The 15,107-nt window shown below is 40.1% G+C and overlaps 1 pseudogene; it reads left to right on the top strand.

The window, feature by feature from the left end:
* Positions 1 to 10,977: 10,977 nt before the first annotated feature.
* LOC130870082 (40S ribosomal protein SA-like) lies at positions 10,978 to 11,812 on the top strand (annotated as a pseudogene).
* The last annotated feature ends 3,295 nt before the right edge of the window (positions 11,813 to 15,107 follow it).

Genomic DNA, 15,107 nt, shown 5'->3' with positions numbered 1-15,107 from the left:
GGCTTTGTGGGAGCCTAGATAGTTTGGATGGTCACCTTCCTAGACCTGGATGGAGGGGGGTAGACCTTGGACTTTCCACAGGGCAGGGAACCCTGACTGCTCTTGGGACTGGAGAAGGAGGAGAAGAGAAGTAGGGGGAGGGGGAGAGGGGCGGGAGGAGGGGGAGGGAAATGGGAGGCGAGGAGGAAGTGGGAAAATTTTTTTTCAATAAAAAAAAAAAACAAATCCTCAAACTATCTCCAGACGCATTTCAGCTCTTGTCTCCTACCACCTTATATTCCTCTCTCTGCCCAGCCATATCTTTCCTGTCTCCACCTCCTTAGTGCTAAGATTAAAGGCTTGTGACTCTCATGTACTGGGATTAAAGGTATGAACCAAAACCACCTGGCTCTCTTTCTCTTAGAGACTGGACTAATCTAGAGTAGCCCAGGGTGTCCTTGAACTCACAGAAATCCATCTTCCTCTGACTCCCAAGTGCTGGGATTAAAGTTATATGTCACCACTATCTAGCTTCTTTGACTAGCTAGTGGCTTAGCTCTGCACTTTGATCTTCAGGAAAACTTTATTAGATTACAAACAAAATATCACTACAGTTGCCCACATGTTATACAAGATAAACTGTCAAATATGTTTAGGAGAATTTGCCTCTAGGAAATATGTTGAGATGTCACAACTGGGATTGAGATTGGGAATCCTTCTAGTATCCCTGAGCCAAAAAATGGGATGCTGCCAAACATCTCGGAACTGACAAAGTATCTCTAACCTCACTACAGATTTATCTAGCCCCAAACATCTGTAGTATAAAGGGAGAAGAACCTAGAGGGCATTGCTGAGTGTCGATCAGGCTTCCTGGTATAACCTGTGTTGACTTGCTCAGTGTCCTGTTGTAGATATACAGACTGGAGATTACATCACTCCAGGAACTTGCCTTGTGGTGATTGGCATCAGACATAGACAGACAGTAAAGGGAAAAGGTTTGAAATAAGGCAGAAGCTGGTCTCAAACATTCTTTCCAAACACTCAACCGTACAATAAGGGGAATTAAGGAAAAGACAACTTCTTAAAAACAAAAATTAATTTTCTGTCAGGAATATAGTATTATTTTTTACAATTGCAAATGCATCATGACTTTTTTCTTTTGTTGATCAAAATTACGAGAACTGGAATTGACAGAAATTGTGTAACTTTGGGGTACAAATATAGTGGTCCTACAAGAGTCCTGTGTTTTGCTTGGCATGGTGGTGCTTTAATCCAGTAGTCAGAGGCAAGTGGATCTCTATGAGTTCACGGCCAGCCTGGTCTCCATAGTGAGTTCCAGAACAGTCTGCTCTACACAGTGAGTTCCAAACTAACCTGGGCTATATAGAGAGCCCTATCTCAAAAAACAAAGAACAATAAAAACCTTGTGTTTTATGGCTTCCAACATATAAGAAAGTCACCAATAACTGTGTTTAGAGTTTCTAAGCTCTAATTAATTTAAAATGCATTTTGACCTATTAGTCTAAAAGTATAGACCAAGTTTCTTTTCTATACTAACTATGGAAAATATTAAAGAATTTTTGTATAAATAAATGGTCCATTGTGCAACAAAAAAGGCTGGGAAAACAGTACAGACTATGCTAGATGCTTGAGTTATTCATTAAATTTTTACTTGAAATTTATGATGGTTGTCAACCTTGAAAAATATACAACAGCATCAGGAGAGCTGGCTCAGTAGTTGAGAGGACCCAAATTCGATTCCCAACACCCACATTGGGTGCCTCATGACTGTCTGTGATTCCTGCTCCTGGGGATCTTACACCCACTTCTGTCCTCTGCCAGCGCCAGCATGGACATTTGCATATACATATATTTTTTATTTTTTATATTTTATTTTGAGACAGGACCTCATTATGTAGACTTGTTTGGCCAGAAACTTACTATCACATACTCACAGAGATCTGTCTGCTTCAGCCTTCTAAGTTCTGGAATTAAAGGCATGTCATCATGCCAAGGCTATAATCTTTTTCATCTTTAAAACATTCAGTTCAGAAGAGGAATAAACTTGGTGCAAGGAGGGAGGACTCATTAAGAGGGACTATAAAATAGAAGGCAGGGAAAAGTGTAACCAGAAGGTGTCATCTATCTGTACAAAACTGTGATATGAATTTAATATAGATGGAGGATGCCTTTTACGATTTTTGTTTGTTTGTTTGCTTTTCGAGACAGAGTTTCTCTGTGAATCTCTGGCTGTCCTGGAACTTGCTTTGTAGACCAGGCTGACCTCAAGCTCACAGAGATCTGCCTGACTCTGCCTCCCTGAGTGCTGGGATTAAAGGCATGCACCATCACAGTCTGGCTGCTTTTTACTATTTTAAGTATTGATTTTTGAATGCATAAATTTATTTTTTATAAAAGGATTGCAATGTTGTATGATTTTTAAGCTTCACAAAAGTTCAGTAACATCTACAATTTGAATTTTACTTGGCAATAAAATTTTGAATTGTTATTTCTTTTATTTTCTGAAAGAAAATATTTGCTTCCTGCTCTTGGCTCTTTACTGAAAGCAGCAGGATGGAGAAATCTCCATTTCCCCCACTTTCCTGTCTTTCTCGAGCTACAGTGTCCTCTATTTTTCCCCTCACTTAATGGAAAATGAAGATGTAAGGAAAAAAAATCCATTACCTCTGTGACACTTGGTGCCCTAAAGTCACAAACATAATTTATAGATTCTAGCCATGCCTGCATTCCTTGCCATGCCAATAAAGTTTATTGAAATTGAGGCTGGAATTGAAAAGCTTAAACCAAAGAACTAGTCAAGAGGTTGGGAAAAAAATATGTATTTGAAAGTGATACCCAAACAAGAATATTGTTTTACCTGCAGCCAGGGTGTCATGTAAATTACCAGGCAATATTCTGTTTTATTTTGAAAGCCCAGTTAACCACATTAGCCATGAGGAAGAATTTCATTTTTACTTAATATTCACACTAAATGTTGTTCCACATTGAAATGAGGTTCAAGGAAAAGGAACACTTTTGCTTTGTGCTTCAGACGTCTAGGGCATTAAGATTTAGAGAGAACATGACCAAAAAAAAAAAATCTAAGGCTAAAATTACTAGTCGGTGAAAATCAGAAGAATGTAAGTAAAAATGAATTTTAAAGTGATATGAGTACATGGAAATGGCCGAAACAGAAAACCCCACTGAGAAATATTTGTGGACGTCGGCAGGAAAACTGCATTAGAGGATATTATTTCCTGCAGAGAGGATCTTACTGAAATTATAAAGAACTCCTCTGGCAAAAAGGAAAGAACAACCCACAGCTTTATAGCAGCAGCCCGAGCCACAGCACACATCTCAAAATAAACCATAGACATATTATAGGGACAACTCCTGCAAATCGAATGTCTCCAAACATCTGGGCACAACTTGGAGTTGCAGGGACATTCCTGCCAAAGAGAAGGGAAGAGAGCTTGTGAAAGTGTACCATTGCAGAGATGCAGCTTCATAAACATTTCTCCTTTTGTTCTGTCTCGGAATGCCCCAGACTAATCACGAGATACCGAAAGGATGGAAATGAAGAACGCTCAAGTGCAGATGGCAAATGAGTTGAGCAGTTAGTAAGGTGGAAGTGGGGACACCACGGCCAGTGAAGCCAGCTCTTCTGAGCTCTTCATGCCATGGGTTAAACTGTTCTTCACGCAGCTTTGATGTAATGTGCCAGGATTGTTGTGACAAATGCCTAGGATGTGTCTGTATACACTGAAGTTGGCGTTGTCCAGTTTATGAATTGCATCCATCACTAGCCATTAAAAACAATAACTGGCCAGTTCCAAAGCATTATCTATGGCATAATAAAGAAAGGAAGAATGCCATGTACAAGCTGACATAGGAAGAAAATTCATACATGACTGTGACCAGGATAGATATAGTCATCAAGTCTGGGGGAGCATCAATGAAGAATAACTGTTGTATGTGAAGCCACTACACAATCGTCCTGAAAGGTACTGGCGTTGCTGCTTGATAGCTACTGTGGTGGTTTGAATAGGAGTTGCAGATATTTGAATGCTTGGTCACCAGGGAGTGACACTTCTTGAGAGGGAATAAGAGGTGAGGATTTGCTGGAGTAAATGTGTCCTTGTTGGAAAAAGTGTGTCACTGGGCATGGGCTTTGAGGTTTCTTTTCTTTTTTTTTTTTAATGATTTTTATTGAGCTCGACATTTTTCTCTGCTCCCTTCCCTGCCTCTCCATTCCCCCTTTTCAGACCTCCTCCAAGGTCCCCATGCTCCCAATTTACTCAGAAGATCTTGTCTTTTTCTACTTCCCATGTAAATTAGATCTATGTAAGTCTCTCTTAGTGTCCTCATTGTTGTCTAGATTCTCTGGAATTGTGGTTTGTAGGCTGGCTTTCTTTGCTTTATGTTTAAAAACCACCTATGAGTGAGTACATGTGATAATTGTCTTTCTATATTTGGGTTACCTCACTCAAAATAATGCTTATAACTCCATCCATTTTCCTGCAAAATTCAAGATTTTGTTATTTTTTCTGCTGTGTAGTACTCCATTGTGTAAATGTACCACATTTTCCTTATCCATCCTTCAGTCGAGGGGCATTAGGTTGTGTCCAGGTTCTAGCTATGACAAACAATGAGCACATGTCCTGTGGCATGATTGAGCATCCTTTGGATATATACCAAAAGTGGTATTACTGGGTCTTGAGGAAGGTTGTTTCCTAATTTTCTGAGAAATCACTACACTGACATCCAAAGGAACTGTACCAGTTTGCATTCCCACCAGCAATGCAGAAGTATTATCGTTTCCCCACAACCTCCCCAGCATAACTTGTCATCAGTGTTTTTGATCTTGGCCATTCTTACAGGTGTAAGATGGAATCTCAGCGTTGTTTTGATTTGCATTTCTCTGATGACTAAAGTTATTTATTTAAATATAAAATTTCTTTTATTTTTTAAAAGAAAACAAACTATGTTATTTCATTTTACATAACAATCCCAGTTCCCATTCCCTTCCCTCCTCCCAATCTCTCCACCAAATCATCCACCCTACCCCCCATTCATTCCTCAGAAAGGGTAAGGCACATTGCTTTGGGGAAGGTCTAAGGGCCTGCCTACTATATCTAGACTGAGCAAGGTATCCATCCTTGCTAGAGACTAGGTTACCAAAAAGTCAGTACAAGCAGTAGGGACAAATTCTGGTGCCACTGCCAGTGGCCCCTCAGTCTGCCCCAGCCATACAACCGTCACCCACATTCAGAGGTACTAGTTTGGACCTATGCTGTTTCCTTTCCTGTCCAGCTGGAGTTGGTGAGCTCCCATTAGCTCAAGTAAGCTGTTTCAGTGGGTGTCCCCATCATGGTCTTGACATCTTTTCTCATATTCTCACTCCTCCCACTCTTCAACTGGACTTTGGGAGCTCAGCCCAGATGTGGGTCTCTGCCTCTGCTTACATCAGTTGCTAGATGAAGGTTCTATGGTGACATTTAAGATATTCACCAATCTGAAGCTGGAGAGATGGCTCAGAGGTTAAGAGCACTGACTGCTCTTCCAGAGGTCCTGAGTTCAATTCCCAGCAACCACATGGTGGCTCACAGCCATCTGTAATGGGATCTGATGCCCCCCTCTTCTGGCCAACAAGCATACAGACCGACATAACACTGTCTTCATAATAAATAAATAAATCTAAAAAAAAAATATTCACCAATCTGACTACAAGGAAAGGCCAGTTTGGGCATCTTCTCCTCTATTGCTTAGGGTCTTAGCTAGGGTCATCATTGTGTATTCCTGGGAATTTCTCTAGTGCAATGTTTCTTGCTAGCCCCATAAATCGAATATCTCATTCCTTCCTCCATCTCAACTATCCCTTCACCTTCCCTCCTCGTCACCTTAGACCCATCCGTCTCTTCCCACCCCCATAATCCCAATTGTGTCAGGCAGTCTTATCTATTTTCCCTTTCCTGTTGGATCTATGTATGTTCTTCTTAGAATTCACCTTGTTACTTAGCTTCTCTAGGATCATGAATTATAGGCTCAATATCTTTTGCTTTACAGTTAGTATCCACTTATGAGTGAGTACATACTATGTTCATCTTTCTGGGTCTGGGTTACCTCACTCAGGATGGTCATTTTTTTCTAGTTCCATTCATTTGCATGCAAATTTCAAGATATCTCTTTTTTTTTTAACATAGTACTCCAATGTGTAAATGTACTACATTTTCTTTATTCTTTTTTCCGTTGAGCGGCATATAGGTTCTTTCCAGGTTCTGGTAATTATAAATAATGCTGGCTATGAACACAGTTGAACAAATATCCTTGTAGTACGATTGAGCATCTTTTGAATATATGCCCAAGAGTGGTATTGCTGGGTCCTGAAGTAGGTTGATTCCCAATTTTCTGAGAAATCACCATACTATTTTCCAGAGTGTTTGTACAAGTTTGCACTCCCAACAGCAATGCAGGAGTGTTCCCTTTATCCCACATCCTCTCCAGCATAAATTGTCATCAGTGTTATTGATTCTGACAGGTGTGAGATGGTATCTCATAGTGGTGCTGATTTGCATTTTCCTGATGGCTAAAAATGTTGAACATTACCTTAAGTGTCTTTCAGCCATTTGAGCTTCTCTGTTCAGAATTCTCTGTTTAGTTCTGTACCCCATTTTTTAAATTGGATTTGGAATTTTAATGTCTAATTTCTTGACTTCTTTATATATTTTGGAGATCAGTTCTCTGTCTGATGTAGGGTTGGTGAAGATCTGTTCCCATTTAGTAAGCTGCCCTTTTGTCTTATTGACTATGTCATTTGCTTTACAGAAGCTTCTGAGTTTCAGGATGTCCCATTTATTTAGTGTTGCTCTTAGTGTCTGTGATACTGGTGTTATATTTAGGAAGCAGTCTCCTGTGCCCATGCATTGGAGGCTACTTCCCACTTTCCCTTCTATCAGGTTCAGTGTGGTCAGATTTATGTTGAAGTCTTCAATCCATTTGGAGTTGAGTTTTGTACATAGGGAGAGATATGGATCTATTTGCATTCTTCGATATGTTGACATCTTGTTATGGCAGTACCATTTGTTGAAGATGCTTTCTTTTTCCTGTTGTATAATTTTAGCTTCTTTGTCAAAAATTGGGTGTTCATAGGTGTGTGGATTAATATCCAGGTCTTTGATTTAATCCCATCTGTCAATCAGTCTGTTTTTATGCCAATACCAAGTTGTTTTTATTACTGTATGTCAATAATAGAGCTTGATGTCAGGGATGGTGATGTCTCTGGAAGTTCCTTTTTTGTACAGGATTGTTTTGGCTATCCTGGGTTTTTTGTTTTTTCTAGATGAAGTTGATTATTGTTCTCTCAATGTCTGTGAAGGACTGTGTTGAGATTTTGATATGGATTGTATTGAATCTATAGATTGCTTTTGGTAGGATTGTCATTTTTATTATGTTGATCCTACCTATCCAAGAGCATGGGAGATCTTTACATTTTCTGTTATCTTCTTCAATCTCTATCTTACAGTTCTTGTAGAACAGGTCTTTCACTTCTTTGGTTAGCGTTACCCCAAGATATTTCGGTTTTTGTGTGAAGGGTGATATTTCTCTGACTACTTTCTCAGCTTCTTTATCATTGGTATATAGGAATTCTACTAATTTTTTTGAGTTGATCTTGTATCCTGCCACATTACTGAAGGTATTTATCAGCTGTAGGAGTTCCCTAGTAGAGGTTTTGGGGGTCACTTATGTATACTATCAAATCATTTGCAACCAGCAAAAGTTTGACTTCTTCCTTTCCAATTTGAATCCCCTTGATCACCTTCTGTTGTCTTATTGCTCTATCCAGAACTTCAAGAACTATGTTGAATAGATATGGAGAGAGACACAGATCTAATAATTTCATCATATGCATGAAGAAGCCGACTACATTATTATCCATAATTTATGAGTTGTTTTCTCCAAAGCTAGAGGTACTAATATATACTACTATATCTTTATTCTCTTTTGTTCTGAGTTTCCCTTCAAGTCACTTAATTAATTGACTAATTTTTGGTGTTATTTATTTGCAGGGTAGAAGGTCCCCCAGCCCAGTCTGCCCTCAAACTTGCTGCACCTGAGGGTAGCCTTGAATTACCGGTCCTCCTATCCTGTTTCCCAATTCCTGGGATTATAGACTTCTATTAGCATGTATGGTCAAATCATTAATTTTACTGGTTATTATTTAATTATAATTTTTACTCTGAAATAAGCAACACATAAACATTGGCTTTATAACTACTCCACAGCTGTGTTGTATAATTCAGAAACTATATGACCATTCTGAAACAACAAAATAAGACACAATAATTGGATTTTCTACTACCATACTTCATGTTATTAAGTCTCTGAAAGTCAAAGGAGTGTGTTAAAGTGTGTGTATGTAATATTTTCATAGTGAATATTCTCTAGAAGAGCCATCAAGCCGTACTGTCTGGTGGCTTGTTTTTGTTTTTGAATGAACTGAAATTACAGATCTGAAATGTAATATGACTTGAATGTCGAGAAGTTTCCTAAAATTTACCAGTGGCAACCCTGTAGAGGCTCAACATGGAGGTGTCTATGATCTATGGGAAGAGAGACTCTCAATCTAGAAATTGCCTTTGTAAGGTCTACCTGTGGGAATGTCTGTAGTGTGTTTTTTTGATTAATGATTGGCATGAGAGGGTCCAGCTCTGTGAGCAGTGACAATCCTGGCAGATGGTGGTCCAGGATGGTATAAGAAACCAGGTTGAACAAGACATAGGGAACAAGCTAGTAAGTCGCATACCTCCATGACCTCTTTTCCAGCTCCTGTCCCCAGCTTCTGTTTGAGTTCCTGCTCTGACTTTCCTCAGAGAAGGATTGTGATGCGGAACTATAAGTAGAAATAAACTCTTTCCTCTTTTTGAGTCATGGTGTTTATCACAGCAATAGAAACCCTTTTAAAAAGCAAAACAGAGTTTATTTCAGTTAGAGAGGCAAGGAAATACACCGGAAAACAAACAGAAAGCCAATCTTTGTCATAGCAGGAAAGAGAATGCCAAATTGGAGATGAATTTCCTTCAATGCGGGGTTTCATCTTACTAGCGCACCTCAGACAGCAGACGTCGATGCTGTGCACTAACTTCTCCAAGACCTAGATTCTGTGTGGTAATCAACTGTTCTCAAAGTTTTTGATGGATGGTACTTACTGCTCTGCTACCCTGCTCTGTGAGTCATGTAATTGTTTACTGTCCTGGTCCATTTAACTCCCATTTGGGACCATATCTCATACATATCCTGAGTATTTGTATTTCTTTTCTTTGATCATAAAACAAAATATTTTGTATTCTCTGCAAGAGATTTCAGAAGTTAAAGTTATTGATACCGGAGAGTCAACACATCGGCTTCTGGTAGGTGGCTTCCTTCTTCCCCATTCTTCTCCCTCACCCCCAACCTCTCTTCTTCACTCCCTTCCTCTCTCCTTTCCTTCATGTCTTCCTGCTCCCTTCCTTTTGTCTTTCTTCTTCCATTTTTCCCCTCAATTCCTTATCATCTCCCTTTCTTCCTTCAAGCAATGTTACACTTAATGAACTTTTCTAGATGGGGGCCCTCTCTTAAAATGTATCAGTTCCGGGCCTTTTGGCTAAGATCAAGTATAAAGTACCATGCCGCCTTACTCCCTGTGTCAGCTAGGTTTCCGTACCTACCTCTCTAACTGAAACAGTTATATGGGCTTTGTCTTCCCTGTGAGGATGCTTTACAGTGAAAACACCAGGTCCAGTGATATGGTCATATTAGGAAAATAAGTATATTAATGACGCTTATTATGAATTTAATAAGATATTTGCAAGCAAACAGCCTAAGTTGGTAAAAAATCTCCAAGTCAAGTCAGAAGGGTGAAAGTATCTTTCACTAGACTGTACAACTTTAAAGAGCAGAATTTGATAAATTAAAATATGTAGAGGTATGAATATATAAGGTACATATTATACACACAACAGGAGTTTTCTTTGTTTTTAAGTGGCTGCATTCATTCAGTAGAGTTATTTTGAGGTCCATTCATGGTACTAGCAAATTCTACTTTGTGATGAGAAGGCTACATTGTATGGCTAAGACAACTTCTGAAAAAGATTTATTTATACTTCTGTTCACGTTTGTCTACATGAGTTTGGTTTAGCATACACATGCGGGTGTCTGAGAACACCGGATGCCCTGGAGCTGGAGTTCTTGGCAGTTGTGAGTCAACCCGTGTGGGTGATTGGTTGAACTGGGGTGAGCCATGTCTCCAGCCCAAAGATTTTCTTCACACATGAACTTGATCATGAATCAACCTAACTATATTTCCATTCTCTGGGTTATGAATAAAGCTACTGGGAATATTTTTATAAGAGTATGCTTTCATTATTCTCAAGCCAGAGCCTAGACGTCTGCTAAATGAACCATATCATGGACACATGTTGCCTTTTCAAAAGCTTGACACTTTGATATTCAGAGTAGTCACTGGAATTCTGTCAGAAACGCAAGAGTCCAGTTACTCCGTGTCTACATCAACACATGGTGAGGTCAGTCTTTTACTTCGAAAAATCCAAGGTGCAGAAGCTTCTAATCAAGATTTAATTGTAGTAATTTAATTAGTAATGATCTTGAGAGTCTTCATGGACTATTAATTGTTATACGTTTTCTTTTGGTAGTTATTCAGTTTCTTATAAGTAAACTATTTTTTTAAGAACCATTTTATATTGACAGAGAAACGGAGATAAAAGGCCACAGGGCTGGAAGACACAACGGTAAAGGTTTTATCTCCATTATACCATAGCAGTAATGCTTATTATCAACTTCCTTTACCACTGGGACTGTAGCTTTAACCACCGGATCAAGCTCACGTTTGACATAGGGCCTCACAGTAGAGTGCTTCTTCTCCTGACGTTTTTTTCCCCTACAGAAATTGTATTTAGGGCATTGTTCTTGATTCCTGTCATAATTTAAAGAGAAACTTACACAATGTCTGAAGCCCTTGATGTCTTGAAGATAAAGAAGGATGACGACAAATTCTTTGCCCCTGGAACTCAGCTAGGTGACACTAACCTTGGCTTTCAGATGAAGCAGTACATCTAGAACTGGAAAAGGGGTGGCAACTCTGAAGAGGACCTTGGAGAAGCTGTTGCTTGCAGCTCAGGCTATTGCTGCCATTGAGGAACACTGGCCTGTGAGCTGTGCTTAAGCTCGCTGTTGCCGCTGGAGCCAGTCTAATCGCTGGCTGCTTCACACTAGGGACCTTAACTAACCAGATCCAAGCGGCCTTCAGGGAGCCACGGATTCTAGTGGTCACTGATCCCAGAGCTGACCACCAACCCCTCATAGAAGCGTCTGGGGCCAACCTATCCACCATTGCTTTGTGTAACATAGACTCTCTCCTCTCTGAAGCAGACACTACCATCCTGAGCAACAAGGGAGCTCACTCAGTGCATCTGAAGCGGTGGATGCTGGCCCAGGAAGTACTCCACATGTGTGGCTCTATCTCCTGTGATAGTCCATGGGAGGTTATGCCTAATCTTTTTATAAAGGCTCAGAGGAGATTGAGAAGGAAGAGCAGGCTGCTGTGGAGAAGGTTGTGACCAAGGAGGAATTTCAGGGCGAACGGACCGCACCATCTCCTGAGGTCACTCTTGTTCACCCAGAGGTGACAGACTGGTCTGAGGGTGTGGAGGTGCTCTCTGTATCCATCCAGAAGTTTCCCACTGAAGACTGGAGTGCCCAGCCAGTCACAGAGTACTGGTCTGCAGCTCCTGCAGCTCAGGCCACTGAGTGGGTTGGAGCCACCACAGAATGGTCCTGAACTCATCTGCAGACACCTTTGCAAAGAGGAAAAACAGGTGGAAGAAAAAGAAAGCTCCTAAAAGCTAGGGGGAAAAGAAAATAAATTTGATATGGGATTTCCTTCTATATGCTGTTTGTGTTATTATTGATTTTGTGTGTGTGTGAGTGTGTGTGTGTGTGTGTGTGTGTGTGTGAGAGAGAGAGAGAGAGAGAGAGAGAGAGAGAGAGAGAGAGAGAGAGTCACTTTTACTTGCTAAGACATATCACTGGTCCTTGTATCTTTCTTCAGTATAATTCAAAGAAGTCTCTTTCTCTTTAATTTTGTAGTTGTTGTTGTTGCTTTTTGTTTGTTTGTTTTGAGACAGGGTTTCTCTATGTAACAGTCCTGGCTGTCCTGGAACTTGCTTTGGAGACCAGGCTGGCCTCTCACTCAGTGAGATCCACCTGCCTCTGCCTCCCAAATGCTGTGATTAAAGGTGTACACCACCACCGGCCGGCTAATTTTTCAATTGCATATTTATTATTTAATGTATGTGTGTGCAGAGAGGATGCAGTTGTGTAGGAGCACGGGGCAGCGGACAATTTACAACCCTCACTTCTCTCCCGGCACGTGGATCCTGGGGATGGAGCTCAGTCATTGGTGGTAAGCCCTTTGATCTGTCCAGCCACCTCATGGCCCTCAAGGTAATTTTTTTTTGAGAGTGAATATTTGTATATATAATCTGTAATTCTACACAGAAGGATTTTATTTCTTTTGCCTTGTGGCTTATTTATCACTTGTTTGATATTAATAGAGGTGGGTTCATGAAACTGTATTTTCATGAATAAATATTTCTGTAAGTAATCCAATAATTCATTGCTGTCATTGCCTAAGTCATTACTTTTTCAACCATTAGAAGCTCTTTTAGCTGATTCATATATAGCTTTGACAAACCACCTTCCAGAGGGTTACATTTTGCTTCATTAGGTTTTCTGGCAAAGAAAGTAATGGATTTATCATTTTGCACATTTTAATAAGAATTTGTTTTATACATAAAATTTTAAACACACACACACACACATTCTTTTTACAATTTTGGGGATCAAACCCAGAACCCTGTGCATGTTAGATAAGTTGACTTTTCACCGAATTACACTCTATACATATTCTTGATCTATCCTTTTTCAAAAATAGGGTTACCACACATTTTCTGGCATCATGTGGCTTGTATTTTCATTTTCTCAATAATATCTTTTGGGATTTTTGAACTCTTGAGTAGAATTCTTTTATTTTCAGTCTGGGAGCTAATTCAATCTAATTCACTACTAATACTAAAAAAATTTCTGCTCAGTGTCATCAGAAATTTCTACCATATCTCTTCCAGAATCTTGTAGGCTTAAGGTTGACATGCTGTGGGGTGGTAATGAGGTTTGACTTGAGGTGTCAGCATGTGGACTTTCAGTTACTGTAGCCTAATTTGATGGTGAGAATGTCTTTCATTAGGAATTTCCTTAGATCTTTGCCAACACACCCTTGACTTGGCATTCTTTCCCAAGATGTTTTTCTGTCTTTATGACATGATCACACTGGTTGATTTCTGTGCCCTTACATGGTCTGGAAATTAGGTCACATAAGCATTCTAGTTTTGTTTTTCTTTCTATACTCTGTTTGATTAGAATCCATTGTGAGTACACACTGCTTTTGTATTTATTTTGTTAGCACTCAAAAATTAAAACAAAACAAAACAAAAACTGAAGTTTTGGGAAGTTGTTTGCAATGATGGCAAATCCACTTGAGGGCCAAAGTACATCAAAGAGTGTATTGAAATGATAAAAGCACAGAAAAGTTTCTCATGCTAATATTAATTAAGGAGTAATGAACAACGGCGAGTGAAGAATCTTTTTGCTTCTTGAAAAGATGACTCTTACGGAGGCATAGATGTGTGAACCCGCACGGGTGTAATTATCTATACACGCACGTGTGGAGATCAAAGATCAAGGTTAAGCATCTTTCTCTTATGTTGTGGGACAGGTTCTCTCACTGATTGGTTAGATTGTTTGTCAGTGAGACCCCACGATCCTCCTGGCATGACCGCGCGAAGCTCTGGACAAGCACTCACAGACTGTCAGACTTAGATTTTTTTACATGGGTCCTGGTGATCCAAACTTAGTTCTTCAGACTTCCACAACCAGCATTTAACCCACTGAGCCATTTCCCAAGGCCCATGATGGATGGTTTGTATACAAACATCGAAAGCTAAAGAGGGATCGGGACAACAGGCATTACTGTTCAGTCTGCCGGGGTGAAGTGACAGTTTTGGCTGTTGGAGTCTTACTGTTGCTTGTTGGAGTCATTGTGGGCACTGACAGTGGAACAGTAGGTGTGTAGAGGGTGGGGCTCTTAACTGCTCAACACAGTCTTTCATTTAGGCAAGTTCTTGCTTTAAACCAGTGTTTTGGCATTCCAGCCTTGCTCTCTGTCTTCTGCTAGAGGGGGAGAAGCAATCTGTAGGGTCGTGGGTTCCAAGATAACATTTCTGCACTGGAAGCCTGCCCAAGCTCCTGAAGGGTGACTCAGCTAGCTACCTCTTAATAGTCTCGTTTGCCGGTCCTCAATTTCATCTCCCTTTACCAATTAGATTACCATGCCTCCATCTGCTTTTCGTCTTCCAAAATTTTGTTCACATCTCTCACCTGCTGCTGTCTTCTCTCTAATTCTCTTTGTCCTTGCAGGTTTATTCTTTGATTAGCAAGATTTTCATCACTTTCCTTTCTAGGGGGAGTGGAATTCAACAGCAGAGTTCAATCTGCCCTGCTGAAAATGAAGTCCATTTCCCCAAATTACTGCAAGAAATATGATGTCATTTTAAAATTTAAAAAGTTCCTTTAAAATGAATGCTGGATTTGACAGGTGAGGCCTGCTTCATTTCTTTATTGCTGTGGTTTTTAATTAAGCATGAATCAAACACAGCAAACGTTGACAGCTTTATAATGTCCATTTGTCGTATGTTCAACCAAGCCTACCAGGGATGCTCTTATTACAGTTCCCTCTCTGGCTTTACACGGAGGTTTGACTCTGAGCCTGCTGCATGCAGGATGGCGCACTGAAGAGCTGTCAACAGGAGGTGGGGGGAATCTGCAGGCCCACATTCTGGGAATGTGTGTCTAGTTTGTATTTTTTTTTAAAGTCCACCTAATAGGGGAGTTTAGGAAAGAAACAATTTACTAATGTTAGAAAAATGGAAAAAGGCACATAACCAGTCACAGCCCTAGGAAAGAGTAATCTATACTGGAGCTGAGGAGACGGCTCTGTTGATAAAGCAATTACTGCCCAA

Source organism: Chionomys nivalis, chromosome 2, assembly GCF_950005125.1.
Source record: "Chionomys nivalis chromosome 2, mChiNiv1.1, whole genome shotgun sequence".
Lineage (NCBI taxonomy): Eukaryota > Metazoa > Chordata > Mammalia > Rodentia > Cricetidae > Chionomys > Chionomys nivalis.
The sequence above is the reverse complement of the archived record's forward strand: the minus strand, read 5'-3'. Positions and strand labels throughout refer to the sequence as shown.